We start from the raw sequence: 8,636 nt of genomic DNA, 5'->3' as shown, positions 1-8,636 counted from the left end.
TGTCAGAAATCAAATTCAGAATCTGGATAGCAAATAAGATCGAATTAGAATTTCAAGCAGTAACCCAAAAGATATCTCAAGAATTCAACGAATTCAAAGACCAAATGACCTAAGATTTTGACATATTGAGACAAGAAGTTACAGCCCTCAAAAATCGGAGAAACACAGTAGAATCCCTCAGTAACAGAATGGAGCAAGCAGAAGAAAGGATTTCTGACATTGAATACAAAGCTTTCGAATGCTACCAAACTCTCAAAGAGGAAGAGAAATGGAGGGCAAAAACAGATCACTCTTTCAGAGAGCTCTGGGATAATTCGAAGAAAGCCAATATTCATCTTATAGGGTTCCCCAAAAGCGACAAACTGGCTTCACAAGGCACAGAGTCTCCTATCCATGAGATTATGAAGAACTTTCCAGATATGCCAAGAGATTCTGAAATTTAGATAGCAGACAGTTTCAAAACTCCAGCACAACTCAACCCAAATAAGACATCCCCCAGACACATCATAATCAATTTCACTAAAGTTAATATGAAGAAAAAAATTCTGAAAGCAGCCAGATGAAAGAAAACCATCCTACAAGGGCAAGAATTTTAGAATAACTGCAGATCTCTCTGCTGAAACCTTAAAAGCTACAAGAGGATGATCATCAACTTTTAATCTCCTAAAACAAAATAACTTTAAACCCAGGATCCTTACCTAGCTAAACTGAGCTTCATTTATGACAGAGAAATTAAATACTTCAATGACATTCACATGTTGAAGAAATTTGCCATAACTAAACCAGCTGTCCAGGATATTCTCATACCTATCCACCAAAAAGACCAGTGTAATCCTCCACCACAAACGTAAGCCAACCCAGAAAATTTTGATCCAATTCCACCTTCCACAGTCACAAAAGTATTAAAAATGTCCACTGGACTCTCCAAAGGCTTATCAATATTCTCAATTAATGTGAATGGTTTAAATTTTCCTCTAAAGAGGCACAGGTTGGCTGACTGGATACAAAAACTCAAGCCAGATATCTGCTGCATACAAAAATTGCATCTTACATTAAAAGACAAATATAGACTCAAGGTGAAGGGATGGTCATCTATACTCTAGGCAAAAGGAAAGCAGAAAAAAGCAGGTGCTGCAATCCTATTTGCAGATGCAATAGGCTTTAAAACAACCAAAATAAAAAAGGATAAGGATGGACACTTCATATTTGTTAAAGGTAGTACTCAATATGATGAGATTTCAATTATTAATATTTATGCACCCAACCAGAACTCACCTCATTTTATAAGAGAAATTCTAACAAACATGAGCAACTAGATTTCCTCCAGTTCCATAGTAGTTAGAGATTTTAACACCCCTTTAGCAGTGCTGGATAGATAATCCAAAAAGAAGCTAAGCAAAGAAATTTTAGATATAAACTTAACTATTCAACATCTGGATGTAACAGACATCTACAGAACATTTCATCCCAACAAAACTGAATACACATTCTTCTGATCAGACCATGGAACATACTCCAAATTCGACCGCATCCTAGGCCACAAATCTAACCACAGCAAATTTAAAAAAATAGAAATTATTCCTTGCATCTTCTCAGACCATCATGGAATAAAAGTTGAACTCCATAACAATAGGAACCTGTATACCCATACAAAAACATGGAAGCTAGGGCGGCGCCTGTGGCTCAGCAGGTAGGGCACCAGCCCCATATGCCGAGGGTGGCGGGTTCAAACCCAGCCCCGGCCAAACTGCAACAAAAAAAAAAATAGCCAGGCGTTGTGGCTGGCGCCTGTAGTCCCACCTACTTGGGAGGCTGAGTCAAGAGAATCGCTTAAGCCCAAGGATTTGGAGGTTGCTGTGAGCTGTGTGACACCACGGCACTCTACCGAGGGCGATCAGATAAGACTCTGTCTCTACAAAAAAAAAAAAAAACATGGAAGCTAAACAACCTTATGCTGAAGGATACATGGGTTATAGATGAGATTAAGAAGGAAATCACAAAATTTTTGGAACAAAACAACAATCAAGACACGAATTATCAGAACCTCTGGGATACTGCTAAGGCAGTCCGAAGAGGGAAATTTATAGCACTGCAAGCCTTTCTCAAGAAAACGGAAACAGAGGAAGTTAATAACTTAATAGGACATCTCAAGCAACTGGAGAAGGAAGAACATTCCAACCCCAAACCCAGCAGAAGAAAAGAAATAACCAAAATCAGAGAAGAATTAAATGAAATTGAAAACAAAAGAATTATAAAACAGATCAATAAATCCAAAAGTTGGTTTTTGGAAAAGCTCAATAAAATAGATAAACCTTTGGCCAACCTAACAGGATAAAAAGAGTAAAATCTCTAATTTCATCAATCAGAAAAGGTGACGATGCAATAATAACACAACCCCCAGAAATTAAAAAAAAACCTTAACAAATACTACAAGAAACTCTACTCTCAGAAATATGAAAATCTGAAAGAAATCGACCAATACCTGGAAGTAAGCCATCTACCAAGATTTAGCCAGAACGAAGTGAAATGTTGAACAGGCCTATATCAAGTTCTGAAATAGCATCAAGTATACAAAATCTCCCTAAAAAGAAAAGCCCAGGACAGATGGCTTTATGTCAGAATTCTACCAAACCTTTAAAGAAGAACTAGTACCTGTATTACTAAACCTCTTCCAAAAAATAGAAAAAGAAGGAATATTACCCAACACATTCTACAAAGCAAACATCACCTTGATCCCCAAACCAGGGAAAGACCCAACAAGAAAAGAAAATTATAGACCAATGTCACTAATGAATATTGATGCTAAAATACTCAATAAGATCCTAACGAATGGAATCCAACAACACATCAAAAAAATTATGCACCACGACCAAGTGGGATTTATCCCAGGCTCTCAAGGCTGGTTCAATATATGTAAATCTGTAAATGTAATCCAGCACATAAACAAACTAAAAAATAAGGACTGTATGATTCTTTCAATTGATGCAGAAAAAGCTTTTGAAAATATCCAGCATTCCTTCATGATCAGAACACTTAAGAAAATTGGTATAGAAGGGACATTTCTTAAACTGATAGATTCCATCTACAGCAAACCCACAGCCAATATTGTATTGAATGAAGTTAAATTGAAATCAATTCCACTCAGATCAGGAACCAAGCAAGGCTGCCCATTGTCTACATTGCTCTTTAACATTGTTAAAGAAGTTCTAGCCATTGCAATTAGGGAAGAAAAGGCAATCAAGGGTATCCACATAGGGTCAGAAGAGATCAAACTTTCACTCTTCACAGATGATATGATTGTATATTTGGAAAACACTAGGGATTCTACTACAAAACTTTTAGAAGGGATCAAGGAATACAGCAATGTTTCAGGCTACAAAATCAACACCCATAAATCTGTAGCCTTTATTTTATTTTGTGTGTGTGTGTGTGGTTTTTGGCCGGGGCTAGATTTGAACCCGCCACCTCCGGCATATGGGACCGGCGCCCTACTCCTTGAGCTACAGGCACCGCCTAAATCTGTAGCCTTTATATATACCAACCATAACCAAGCTGAACAAACAGTCAAGGACTCTATTCCTTTCACAGTAGTGCCAAAGAAGATGAAATATTTGGGAGTATACCTAACAAAGGACGTGAAAGATCTCTACAAAGAAAACTATGAAACTTGAAGAAAAGAAATAGCTGAAGATGTTAACAAATGGAAAAACATACCATGCTCATGGCTGGGAAGAATCAACATTATTAAAATGTCCATACTGCCCAAAGCAATATATAATTTTAATGCAATTCCTATTAAAGCTCCATTGTCATATTTTATTTTATTTATTTTTTTTTTTGTAGAGACAGAGTCTCACTTTATGGCCCTCGGTAGAGTGCCATGGCCTCACACAGCTCACAGCAACCTCCAACTCCTGGGCTTAAGCGATTCTCTTGCCTCAGCCTCCCAAGCAGCTGGGACTACAGGTGCCCGCCACAACGCCCGGCTGTTTTTTGGTTGCAGTTTGGCCGGGGCCGGGTTTGAACCCGCCACCCTCGGTATATGGGGCCGGCACCCTACCAACTGAGCCACAGGTGCCGCCCCATTGTCATATTTTAAAGATCTTGAAAAAATAATACTTTGTTTTATATGGAATCAGAAAAAACCTGGAATGGCCAAAACATTACTCAGCAATAAAAACACAGCAGGAGGAAACACGCTACCAGACCTGAGACTGTACTATAAATCAATACTGATCAAAACAGTATGGTATTGGCATAAAAACAGAGAAGTATATGTCTGGAACAGAATAGAGAACCAAGAGATGAATCCAGCACATAGCATTATTTGATCTTTGACAAGCCCATTCAAAACATTCAGTGGGAGGGCGGTGCCTGTGGCTCAGTCAGTAAGGTGCCGGCCCTGTATACCAAGGGTGGCGGGTTCAAACCCAGCTCCACTGAACTGCAACCAAAAAATAGCCAGGCGTTGTGGCAGGCACCTGTAGTCCCAGCTACTCGGGAGGCTGAGGCAAGAGAATCGCTTAAGCCCAGGAGTTGGAGGTTGCTGTGAGCTGTATGATGCCATGGCACTATACCAAGGGCCATAAAGTGAAACTCTGTCTCTACAAAAAAAAAAAAAAAACATTCAGTGGGGAAAAGATTCCCTATTTAACAAATGGTGCTGATTAAACTGGCTGGCAACCTGTAGAAGATTGAAACTGGACCCACACTTTCACCATTAACTAAGATAGACTCTCACTGGATAAAAGATTTAAACTTAAGACATGAAACTATAAAAATACTTGAGGAAAGTGCAGGGAAAACTCTTAAAGGAATCGGCCTGGGTGAATATTTTATGAGGAGGACTCCCCAGGCAATTGAAGCAGTATCAAAAATACACTACTGGGACCTGATCAAACTAAAAAGCTTCTGCACAGCCAAGAACATAGTAAGTAAAGCAAGCAGACAGCCCTCAGAATAGGAGCAAATATTTGCAGGTTATACCTCCGGTAAAGGTCTAACAGGCAGAATCCACAGAGAACTCAAACGTATTAGCAAGAAAAGAACAAGTGATCCCATCCCAGGGTGGGGAAGGGACTTGAAGAGAAAATTCTCTGAAGAAGACAGACGCACGATCTACAAACACATGAAAAAATGCTCATCATCCTTAATCATCAGAGAATGCAAATCAAAACTACTTTGAGATATCACCTAATCCCAGTAAGAGTAGGCCACATAACAAAATCCCAAAACCAGAGATGTTGGCATGGATGTGGAGAAAAGGGCACACTTCTGCACTGCTGGTGGGAATGCACACTAATATGTCCCTTCTGGAAGGATGTTTGGAGAATACTTTGAGACCTAAAAATAGACCTGCCATTTGATCCTATAATTTCTTTACTAGTTTTATACCCAGAAGACCAAAAATCACAATATAACAAAGACATCTATACCAGAATGTTTATTGCAGCCCAATTCATAATTGCTAAGTCATGGAAGAAGCCCAAGTGCCCATCGACCCATGAATGGACTAGCAAATTGTGGTACATGTATACCATGGAATATTGTGCAGCCTTAAAGAAAGATGGAGACTTTACCTCTTTCATGTTTACATGGATGGAGTTGGAACTTATTCTTCTTAGCAAAGTATCTCAGGAATGGAAGAAAAAGTATCCAATGTACTCAGCCCTACTATGAAGCTAAATTATAGCTTTCACATGAAGGCTATAACCCAACTACAGCACAAGACTATGAGGAAAGGGCCAAGGAAGGGGAAGGGAGAGGGGAGGTTAGGGTGGAGAGATGGTAATGGGTGCATCTTAGAATGGGTACAGACAAAACTAATAAAGGCAGAATACAAATATCTACATACAACAACTAAGAAAATGCCATGAAGGCTATGTTGAACAATTTGATGAGAATATTTCAGATTGTATATGAAACTAGCACATTGTACCCCTTCCTTGCACTACTGTACACAGCTATGATTTAACAATAAAAAAAGAAAGAAAAAAAAGACTTATTTTAAAATAAATTAATGAAAGTTCTTTTTAATGCTATAAATTATCTTTAAAAATGGTGAATGATACACTGAATGTAAAGGTATTTCACTAGTTTAAAAATTCTCTCTCTTGGGTGGCGCCTGTGGCTCAGTCGGTAAGGCGCCAGCCCCAAATACCGAGGGTGGCAGGTTCGAACCTGGCCCCGGCCGAACTGCAACAAAAAAATAACCAGGCATTGTGGCGGGCGCCTGTAGTCCCAGCTACTCAGAAGGCTGAGGCAAGAGAATCGCTTAAGCCCAGGAGTTGGAGGTTGCTGTGAGCTGTGTGATGCCACAGCACTCTACCCGAGGGCCAAAAAGTGAGACTCTGTCTCTACCAAAAAAAAAAAAAAAAATTCTCTCTCTTATATTTAGGCCACCTATCATGGAATTTAAAACGAACACTTGGTGATACATCAAAATTTCAGTTTCTAATCTTAGAACTATCTGTGTGGGATCAATTTTCACAGAAAGTTCATCATTATTCTGCAGTAGTGTAACGGAGATTAATGTACGTGACGTTTCTAAAATTCCAGTCCCACAGTAGTAATGTATGAATTTATGCATGCCATTTAAAAAATTAACTTCATTCATTAAAATAATCCATTCATTCAAATTTAACTAATGCTTCCTGGGCCACACCAGTCTGAAGGTAAAAAGAGGTCATGATAACTGCCAAAAATAACACAAACATATTTCTCCAGCTTCAGCCGGTCTGGTTAACAAAACCAGCAGCCTGGCTTTTACAAATTTTATTTCAAGTTGTCTCAAAAGTATTTTACCAATGAGCTCCATTGACTCACCCAATGCATCCTTGGTAGCAGAAAAAAAATGGTACTTTTGCTGCAGATACAGCAAGTGAGTCTCCACAGGAACCTTGGCGTCAGCTGTTTCCCTTTTTATTTACTCCCTGTCCCCACCTTTTTATAGCTCCTTTCTTCCAGGCCAGTGGTTCTCAACAAAAGGCAACCTTGTCCCTCAGGGGACATAATGTCTGGAGTCATTACTGTTTTGCATCCTGGAGAGAGAGAGTGCCAATGGCATCTAGAGGGCAGATCCAGGGATGCCCCACAATGCACAAGACAGCAGAAGTGACCATCACTATCAATACTGCTGCCGCTCAGAAGCCCTTCTCTAGACCAGACCTGAGTCTCAGAGGGCCAGCTAACAGGACAATCTGAGTAACAGAAAATGTTCTGTCCACAAAACCAGCACTTTAAAACACCCTGGTGTTTTACACTTGATTTTAGCCAAAAGGCCAAGAAGCGATACACCCTGCTGTTTTAAACTACCATGCTCCTTATCTCTGTCCACCCTCAGGGTGCTGCTCTTCTCCCAGGAACCAGTTAAGCAGAGGAAGTCATCAGACCAGACATGCCTGATGCCTACAGGCACCCCTGTAATGTTAAAGGTAGAAGATAGGACTGCCTCCTCTACAGAGACTGCAATGGTCATTGGAACACTAAACAAAACTGGTCCTTCTGGGGCTGGGTACAGTGGCGCACACATTATAATGAGACCCCATCTCTACAAAAAAAGAAAAATTAGCCAGAGGCCAGGTGTGGTGGTTTATGCCTGCAATCCAGAGGCCAGGTGTGGTGGCTCAAGCCTGTAATCCAGAGGCCAGGTGTGGTGGTTCACGCCTGTAATCGTAGCACTCTAGGAGGCAGTCTAGGTGGATTGCTTGAGCTCAGGAGTTGGAGACCAGCATGAACAAGCAAGAGACCCCGTCTCTAAAAATAGCCAGGTGTTGTGGCAGGCGCCTGTAGTCCCAGCTACTGGGGAGCTGAGGCAAGAGGATCACATGAGCCCAAGAGTTTAAGGTTGCTGGGAGCTGTGATGCCACGGCCCTCTGCCTATGGTAACAGAGTGAGATGTTCTCTCTCTCAAAAAACAAAAAAGGTGTTTCTGTCATTGCTATTATTTTCTGTTGCCAGCGCATTCCTCTGGTCTTGCTCTTCTGGTAACAGACCCCACACTACTCTGATCCCAGGGTGGGCATGCAACTCAGGTAGACAGTCAACAGACTTTCCTCAGGACATTTTTCTTTTTAATTCACATGGAGGAAAGAGAATCTCTTTTCTGGTCTGACGATGACAAAGTCTGAGGCTCCAGAGGGAACCTTTTGGTGAGAGTGAGGCTATTGTGTGGAAAGAAGCCGAGGAAAGGAAAGTAATAAGAGAAGGGCAGTGAGAGGCAAGGTGCCAGCGTTTGCACCCTAGGTCATCCTAAGATCAGCCCATCCCCAGGCTTCCCACCACTCCATCTCAGCAATACATTTTTCGTTTACTGTTTAAGCTCAGTTAATCTGGGTTTTATCACATCCAACGTAAGAATCATGGCTGATACAGCAATCTTCAAAGTCCTTACAAGCTAACATGGCAGTACAAAGCAGCACATGAAAAGGGCTTATATGGGATGTATACAGGGTTTACCTGAGGTTCTCGTTATGTTTTTGACCCTAGAAAAGGGTTCAGGGTGTTCATTTCACAAAAGTTATTGAAGTTGTACATTTACATTCTATGCGTTATTCTGTGGGTTGATTACATTTTGCCTGAAAAACCCTGTGGTAACTGCCTCAATGGGATCTGCCCAGGGAAAGGGCTCCAGCCAT

Source organism: Nycticebus coucang, chromosome 5, assembly GCF_027406575.1.
Source record: "Nycticebus coucang isolate mNycCou1 chromosome 5, mNycCou1.pri, whole genome shotgun sequence".
NCBI lineage: Eukaryota > Metazoa > Chordata > Mammalia > Primates > Lorisidae > Nycticebus > Nycticebus coucang.
This window is presented reverse-complemented; position numbering follows the sequence as displayed.